We start from the raw sequence: 10,000 nt of genomic DNA on the forward strand, positions 1-10,000 counted from the left end.
CCTAGATATCCATATTTTTAATTGCAATCATAAAAACGCTACTAATTTCCCTACGAAAATATTCAGACATTTTATTTTTCAGTTCATCATAAAGGTCGTTTGCAAATGATCACAAAAAAAAGTACCCGAAAGATAATCAAGGGATTTTGTTTCTGATTTCATCCTCAATAATAATCGAACTAAAAGAATAAAACACTTCGGTTAACAATTGGAAAGCGATGTAACATATCTGGCAAATAATTAACGATAAGTACTTATCATACAATTTACAAATATGTACTGATTTACACTAAGGAGTATATTTTATCATGGAAAATGCTCTCCCTGTGTATGTACTCGTCAGTTGTTTCCCCAGTCCCCCCCCTCTCTCTCTCTCTCTCTCTCTCTCTCTCTCTCTCTCTCTCTCTCTCTCTCTCTCTCTCTCTCTCCAAAACAAAAGAGGGATTCACCAATCCAAAATCCAAATCAAATTTCTGATATGTTCTTCTTCACATATTTGAAACTACGGTTTTGGGGTGAAAATACACATAATAAAGAAAGCTAAATCCAAATAAAATATGAATATAAGCTTATGAGTGTGTTTTAGTTATTTGATTGAAAAGTATATAAGTAAATTTTGTAAAGAGACTTTTATGGAGAAAAATAAATGGAGTTGAACGTATTTCAGACCTCTCGGCATTCCTAATCCCTGAAGCAAGTCCAATCAATCCGAATCTGAATCCGATGAGATTTGCCAGAGAACAAAAGCAATAAGAGGTACCATGTGCTCCAGAGTTCTGCTAGATTGATTCGGTTTTCTTTCCGCATTGGGGGAAAATAGATGTTTTTCTTCTTTCAATTCAACTCACAACAAAAACACATGGATTTTTGGTCCAATAGTTGGGTCCATCGACGAAAGTGCAATGTCATAATATTGCCAACAGGATTAGATCCTTTGAAGGATCTTCGTTCCATCCTTAAAGAGATCTCGAGGATTTCACATTCTTCCAAAGCATTACCATACCTAAAAGAACCACAACCTAAAGGTTAAAAGGCTGCTTTTGAATATCAGAGGCCAGGGACAGTGACAATGCCATAGGTAACAGGATAATGTGCAAGAGCTTAGCCATATATACACATGATCAGCGCACAAGGCCCCACTTCCCTCAATCTAGGATCAGGGAGGACCAGTCAATAACTGCTGATGTCTCAGCAGGTAGACCTATAGGCTCCCTAAAAAAAAGAAAGAAAGAAAAAAAAATCTTAGCGCACAAGGATGTTATGGTTGCAGTCACTTCAAGATATTATCGATCTTAAACGGGTCTCGAACCACAGTACAGCAGATCGGGAGGCAGGAACGTTCCCAATTGGCTGTCACAACCCTAATTTATGAATATTTTATTTGAAAACATGATCCTTGGTTGCAAATAAAAGCGTCTAAATTTAGAATATCTCAGGGAAAATGACCAAAAGGAAAATACATCATATACATTATTTCATCCTAAAACTGTTGTTTTGAATCCTCAATGAAACTTTGCCATATACAATTGTTGAGATACTTTCTCATTTGGAGGTCATAACATCATGAGAGTTTGATTGCTAAATTACATTTGATATCTAAATTTATTTTAGGACCTAAAAGTCGACTAACTAGCATAATAGGATACTCATCTAAAGTAAGACTCTTTATCAAAATAGAATTACGAGAAAACCGTAAGAGAGTAAATGCAATGAGAGTTGTTTTAGCCTTATCAACCATCCATTTTTGTTAAAATTTTCCTGTGACTTATGTTCCTACTGGATTTTTTCATTTTTATTACTACCGGGTTGCATGTGTGTACTTGTCAGTTTCTACATCATTTGAAAATATATCAAGCAATATTGTCTTTCAATTAATTAGTATCTTATAACGAGTCTCCATAACCTCAGAAATTACAGAATTATTTAGTTTTAACTAGTACATCATGTAAAAGAATTATAAGTTGCCTATGCGTATCAGAGAAAATGTGTGATGTTTCTTAATTAAGGTTGTTTTCAATCGTACAACTCAGTGTATACTTAACAGAAGAGAGGGTCATTGGTAGGTCAGTATGTTTTAGGTTGGATTTCCGTTCCCTGCTGACTAAGCTGTTAAGAATTACCGGCGCGTAAAGAAGTCAAAAGCCGAGTGCGAAAGAAGCTGGCTTACCTACCCTATTCCAAAAAGTTGATTTGGCGGTTTTAACTCGTCCTTAATCACAAATGAATGAACAAATTGGCTCTCTGTAAACGTAGCTGGTCTCCTTATATTATGAAACACAACATCATTACTTCCGCCAACTAAGTAAGGAGGAGGTAATGTTTTCCACCCGGTTTGTCCGTTTGTCTGTTAGTTAATGAACAATTTCCTGGCCACAATTTTACTCATAGCGTAGTGAAACTTTCAGGGATTAATTGATGTTGAGACGTGGAAGTGATTCAGTTTTGAAAGCACTAGGTCGAGTAAAAGGTCGACCGAATTAACCCTAACCTTAACACTAAATTCAAATATGCCTACGGTCTAAATTGATTTTGGGAAAAGCAAGCTGGTTTCGAGAAATAAGCTCAGAGTGTTTTTCTAGTTTTATTCTTTCCTTGATTACATAATCAGTTTGGCTATGGTTTTATAATTAACAAAATCATTATTTCAATCTCTAACCCATTTCTGTAAAACTTAATGTTCACATAGTTCGCACTTTAACTAAGGCGTAACATCGTCTGAAAATATAATTTTTCGGTTTACTTTTGGACCCAACTGGCGGCACTGAGCTGGAAAATGGTCAATTCCCCGAATCAAAGTTCGAATTCTTTTGATAACCGACGAAGTGCATGGAAAATTGGGTCCGTGGGACACATTCCAATATGTCACCGCCAAAATTTTATCAAATCAGTTTGGAAGTTCCAGGAAATAATAAGACCAGAGAGGACAATGCGTATTATTAAGGAATTCCGTTTTCGTCCTTATATCTAATAATAATAATAATAATAATAATAATAATAATAATAATAATAATAATAATAATAATAATAATAATAACAGAGGAGTCACAAAAAATACAATAATGATATCAACAATAATAAGGACAGTAATAATGAATCCAATAAGTAATCTAAACAAAATAAATATTCTTTCCATTTTTTATCAAGTAATCGATGTATGGTGTCAAGAGTTCTTAGTCAACCAATATGCATGAGAGCCGTTAGTGAAGCCAATTAATGATTTTGCAGCATGTCATATGCGTTTTCAAAACTATGCCCACTCTATGTATGGATCTCCCTAAGGAATGTTGGTTCAGGAAGACAGGCCCTAGACAACTTGAGAGCAATATGAATATGTTGTTTCCGGATTTGTCAGCACAGTTCATTTTTTAGATAGTACCTGCTTGCAGATTTGAGGTTTAATTTTGAATTTGAAGATCGATATCACTAGTTAATGAACTATCCAGCACTCTGCCCCACATATGACTTGGAGTTATGCTTACATTATTAGTATGGCTTGTCCTGGTTATGTCAAAGTCTAACATGTGCTAGTGCTTGAATTTTGGGAGCATCCATATATTTTTTAGCTTATCCTTAAGATGAAACAGTGTCATTGTTATTACAAGATCGTTTTCGGCACATAGAATGTAGTTGGAGATCATTAGAGTTCATATTGCCTGTGCCATGATGACCTCTGGTTATTCCCCATAGAATCTTGTTTTCCCAACTCGAGCACTGAAATCTCCGAGTAAGACTACCTTGCCAGTTTTACTGATGTTATGCTGTACCATATTAAGGGCATAGTAGAAGATGTCTTTAGTTAGTTAACCAGCTTCCAATGTTGGGGCGTAAGTACTGAAAAGTTTCAAGAAACACCTCTTGCCATTGAAACACGCCTGGTTATAAGCACTTTATAGATATCTGTGGATCTTTCATTTAAGTTTGTGAGTAATGTGGTCTTAACAGCAAAATTCACACCGTGAATCCAATGAGAATTGTTTGGTAAGCCTCTCTGGAAGAAAATTTCCCTCACAATTTCCAGTGAGAAATTCCTCACTCGGATGGTGTATCTCACTTAGTGTAGCAATGTCTATATTATATTTAAAAAGTTTGCTGGTTACTAAAATGGTTTTACTGGGGGATCTTGTACGTTAGTTTCTTTAGTACCCAATAGGAATATAATGATTGGAGTCCCTCTTGATAGTGTTCTTAAGACTTTTCTCCTCATAACATACGTGGGTTGTTCTTTGAAAAATGTTTGTTTGTAATAAGGTCCTGGATAATGGATTCTCCCTGATCATATATGTTCATTGAAAACATTTTTTTAACTATATGCAGCTCTTTTGAAATCTTAGGTGTGATTCTTAGTTGTAAATTTCCTTTTGAGATATATATCAGGTATGACAGTCATCAATTGCACACAAAAAATAACTAAGAGAAAGTCTTTCAAGATTTTTTAACTGTATATTCTTAATAATTTTCTCAAAATATATTTTCTGCCCTGTTTTGACTATAATTAACCTTAAGATGTGGATAAAAACGTCTTGTATATTAAAATTATTGTCTTGTATCTGGATATTAATAGAACCCACCGTCGTTCAATTAGTTAGCTGTGAAATCTCAAAAATTCTCACCATCATATGAATTCTGATCTTCCCCATACTCTGCGCAATAAAAAATATTCAGTTAGGTCTAAGAGTCGTGTCTTTTATTTCATACAGCTCAATACTATACAGTATTCTGGAAGTTGCATTCCGGTTGTGACCAAATTGTAAAATGATCTTTCATTTAAACTTGGTGGAAACTTTTTCCTGTTGAGCAGGTTGACATAAGTTTCGTTTTATACTTTATGTGTTACTTATTTGTTTGCCATTGGTATTTATCTTGTGGTATTATATCTTTTCTATTATGTGGTTTATGTCCTTCATTTATTTTCCGACCTGGGCTGCTTTCCTTGTCGGAAAACTTGGCCTTACAGACTTCTGCCTTTCTAACCAGGGTTGCAACTTGGTTAATAACAACAAAGAGAACAGCAATAAATGTGATGATAATAATAAAAATACAATTGAAACTGTACATGGACTATACGATACAATACTATAATATAAAAGAAAAACTGCGTCTTCTGTTTACATCTCAAACTCAACAACTATTTAATTCCTATAAAGGAAATATCTACAGAAGCTTTTCTATTCGTTTGAGACATAGTTATGATAACAAAATTTTCTCAATGATAAAAAATATTAAGAAAATGATGGTTACAAGAACATTTGTGTTGCAGGAATTAGTTTTATAAAAATATTTGTCTAACAGGTTTAAAATTACATGGCCCCCACTCATTTTCTCTTTAAAAAAACAATAACGAGGAATATATTTAGATCTATTTCCACTGATTATTCATAAATACAACGCCAACATCTCTCTCTCTCTCTCTCTCTCCTCTCTCTCTCTCTCTCTCTCTCCTCTCTCTCTCTCTCTCTCTCTCTCTCTCTCTTAGGAAATAAATCAACAATTAATATATTTAGATCGATTTTCAGATTATTCTTGTATACAGCGCCAATGTCTCTCTCTCTCTCTCTCTCTCTCTCTCTCTCTCTCTCTCTCTCTCTCTCTCTCTCTCTCTCTCTCTCTCTCTCTCTCTCTCTCTCTCTCTCTCGCTAAGTGAATACCTGATGGTCTTGCCAAAATGGATTTTGATAACAGTAAAATTTACGAACGTGTCCTGCATGAATTCTTCCATCTATTAAAAGTGATAATTCACATCCGAATCGTCAGGAAAAGGAACGACCTTCCAGAAGTGGAAGATCCATAAAAATAGTTTAGTGCTATTATAGTGAATAGCTTTAAGCCTTCCTGTTATGAATATTTTGGAAAACTTATTTGGCCTGCATTCATCGCGTTCAAATACGTTTAAGAGACTCGTAAAATATATTCGTTTTATGGGTGATTTCTCTTTGTAAACACCAAATTTTTGGGGGCGTGGGGCGAGGGGTAAGGGGTCTAGTGTCCTTGGGAGTGATGAGCAGAAGTTTGATTCTGGTTATCTATGGAAAATTATTAGAACAATAACGATCTAAAAGTCTTTATAAATTTCTAAAGGATTTATATCCTGAATTGCCAAAATTTTATTTTTGGTAATGTAATATATTTTCAAAATCCTCAGTGGGTTAAAAACACAATCCCAAATGTAATTGTTAACTTTACCTCGTATATATTGTAAATTCTTTTACTAATTCAATAATAGGTTTGCTGATGGTAATCATCTACTCCCTAGTTTGCAATTTGGTTTTCGTAAAGGCCTTGGAGCATGTGATGCCCTTCTTACAATCTCCAATGCTGTACAGAAATCCCTTGACTGTGGTCAGGAAGTTTGTATGATTGGCCTTGATTTTAGTGCTGCCTTTGACCGTGTTAATCATGAGGCCCTTGTTTTCAAACTGAAACAGTTGGGAGTGGGTGGGTCGTTTCTTAGCATTATTATTGATTTTTTAAGTAATAGATCTCAAAGAGTTGTTGTTGACGGGCACCTTAGTGAGTATAGGAATGTGATATCCGGTGTTCCACAGGGTAGTGTTCTTGGCCCATTACTTTTCATACTATATACACAGGATATGTGGTTTGGCCTAGAAAACAAGTTTGTTGCATATGCAGATGATTCTACTCTCTTTGCATCAATTCCATCCCCTGAATGAAGGTCTGGGGTGGGTGAATCCCTTAATAGACATTTAGCTAGAATTAGTGCATGGTGCAAATTATGGGGCATGAAGTTGAAACCTAACAAAATTCAAAGTATGATTGTAAGTAGGTCAAGGACGGTGGCTCCTCAACATCCAGATCTCAGTATTGATAATGTTTCTTTAAATTTGTATGACTCTTTCAAAATTTTAGGTGTGATTATCGACAGCAAATTTACTTATGAGAATATATAAGGTCTGTGTCTTCTTCAATTGCACAAAAAATAGGCTTATTGAGAAAGTCTTTCAAGATTTTCGGTGATCAATAAATTCTGAAGAAGTGTTTTAATTCTTTCATTCTACCTTGTTTTGAGTATTATTCTCCTGTCTGGTCTTCAGCTGCTGATTCTCATCATAATTTGTTGGACAGAAACTTACGGTCTATTAAATTTCTTATTCTTGATCTAGATATTAATCTCAGGCACCGTCGTTCAATTAGTTCATTATGCATGTTGCATAAGATTTTTCATAACTCTGACCATCCTTTACATTCAGATCTCCCTGGACAATTCTATCCTGTTCGTAATACTAGGCAGACAGTTAATTCTAATAACCAGGCTTTCTCCATCATGAGGCTCAATACTGTGCAGTACTCTAGAAGTTTTATTCCAGCTGTTACCAAGTTGTGGAATGATCTTCCTAATCGGGTAGTTGAATCAGTAGAACTTCAAAAGTTCAAAGTTGGAGCAAATACTTTTTTGTTAACAAGGCGGACATGAGTCTTTTTATAGTTTATTTATGACATACTTGTTTTTGATGTTGTTAATAGTTTATATATGACATGTCTGTTTTGACGTTGTTACTTTTTTTAGAATGATTTATTGTTAATTTGTTCTCTTCATTTAATTATTGCCTTATTTCCTTTCCTCACTGGGCTATTTTTCCCTGTTGGTGCCCCTGGGCTTATAGCATCTTGCTTTTCCAACTAGGGTTGTAGCTTGGATAATAATAATAATAATAATAATAACCTTATATTTCAAAAACTCAAAAGTTATTATTATATTTACCTCTCAAATACTGAAAATTCTTTTACTAATTTAATGAGCTTGAATTTAAAACTCAAAAGTAATTGTTACATTTACCTCGTAAATATTGCAAATTCTCTTACTAATTCATTGAGTTTATATTTAAAACTCAAAAGTAATTGTTATATTTACTTCTCAAATATACTAATTCAATGAACAAATATTTTACAAAATATATGAAAAAGGAATTAAAATAATTCTAGCGCTCAGTGACTTTAATATGGTAGTAAAAATTAAATGGAATATTGCTCTTATCACAATGGAAACATTGGTTACTCACGAAGGGTTTTCGTCAAAAGCAATTGAAACACGTAAAAACTTAACTGCAAAATATAGAAAATAACAGCAAATTTTTAAAATAACTGGCGTTTTAATGATACTTTTCCATCTATCTGAGAGAGAGAGAGAGAGAGAGAGAGAGAGAGAGAGAGAGAGAGAGAGAGAGAGAGAGAGAGAGAGAGAGAGAGAGAAGAAAATTGGACTTTTATTCTCTTTGCTACTCCCAGCCTGACGATGGATTCAGTCAAGTTGGACAGCCACAGCCCACCCTTCCCGGTTATTCACCACAATTGAAGCTTCATATGCTTAATCCCCTACTGCCGCTACCTCAGAGGTCACCATGGCGACCAGAGGATGCAGCGGGGCCTACTTTTACTGGAGTTGAAGTATAATAATTTAATAACAATCAATCATGTTAAATAAACTACAAACCAGTACGTTGTTATTATTATTTACCGCCTCTAACAATAAAAGTAGATATTATTGATAACTTTTAGATTGAAATAAATGCCTAGTGCAGTTATAAGAACTAAACGCTTATCCATAAAACTGCCAAAAATAGGATTAGGTATTTGTTCTTATTTCTTTATTTTATATTTATTTTGCTCCGAAACCGACGAGATGAATACCCTTGAAGAGGCAAAACAAATTACCTAAAAAAACCGAAGATAAACAAAAAAAAAATCCAAAATCTTGGTGGAAGTTAGACGGAGATGGTAACTGAGCCTAAAAGTTTCCTGCTCTAGCACACAGATTTCGGGGAAAAATTTAAAGTAACTAATACCACGAATCCAAGGATTTCTGGTTTTGTGTGTGGTAGTCCAGAAGAAATCTTTATATATCTGACGAGGGAAGGTATTATGGCCTTCTGAACCCAACTAATAACTCCCCTTTAACTTTATAAACATTTTTTAACATAGAGTCCTGACAGCAGAATATGTTTGAATTTGGTCCCATACACGAACACACATCTTTATAGTGATCAGCTTGCCATGCGATATTAACTTGGTTTCTAACATTCAAGTTACGTTTGCGGAGAAATTCTGACCTTAGGTAAGGTCTCTCCTAACCTGTGAAATTTTTGTTTGGATGATGACAGTGACATTAAAAAAAAAAGAAAAATAAAAAAATAAAAAATGAATAAAAAAAAAATGTACTGGTGGTGGACATATGCACTCGAGTGTTTTTAAATTTTTCTTTTACATATCCCCATAATATAGAGAGCATTTTATGATTTAAGTACGTAGTTTTCACTATTATTATAGTTGGTCAAAGCACATTTTGGTAATCATATACCTAAGAAGTAAATCTGATTGAAAGAGGGTTTCTTCAACCTTGATTAACTAAGTGGAGTTTGATCTTGCAATATGCAAGGCATGGGCTCAAAAGCCTTTAAGATTTTATTTGGATGAAGAAACTAATAACTTCTATTTACTAATATATTTTAAGCAGATTTTATGTTGACAGAGGAATGCGATCGATAATATTTTATACCTACTTCTTTTAATCTTTCTTAGATCTGTGAAAAAATGTGGCTTCTTATTTATTTCATGGTAATACAAAATGGACTTTTTATATTTCCATATGTTCGTTCTCCTAATCTACGTTTAAAAAGAAAGTACTGAATTATTTTAGCTTTGATAAAAAATCTGAAAAAGAAACCTATATAACATTTGAAATTCTTGGCTTTACGCTCAGAATTTTAGTGTGTGTAATCATAATCATACCTCTTTTCAAAACGACTGTATGTATACCATCCCTAATGATTAAAAATTATGCGTCGGTTTCGACTCATTACCTCCAGTCTCCACCATCAAATACCCAACTCTCACAAAAATGTGATATACCGAAATTCCAACAACATTACTGAATATCTATTTCTAATTGTCAAAGAGCCATTTTAGCTTCATTATTACACTCACTGAACTTACCTTTATGCATTTCTACAGCTGAATAATTTACCCCACCCAAAAAAAAAAAAAGTAG

The sequence above is a fragment of the Palaemon carinicauda genome, chromosome 17, assembly GCF_036898095.1.
Source record: "Palaemon carinicauda isolate YSFRI2023 chromosome 17, ASM3689809v2, whole genome shotgun sequence".
Lineage (NCBI taxonomy): Eukaryota > Metazoa > Arthropoda > Malacostraca > Decapoda > Palaemonidae > Palaemon > Palaemon carinicauda.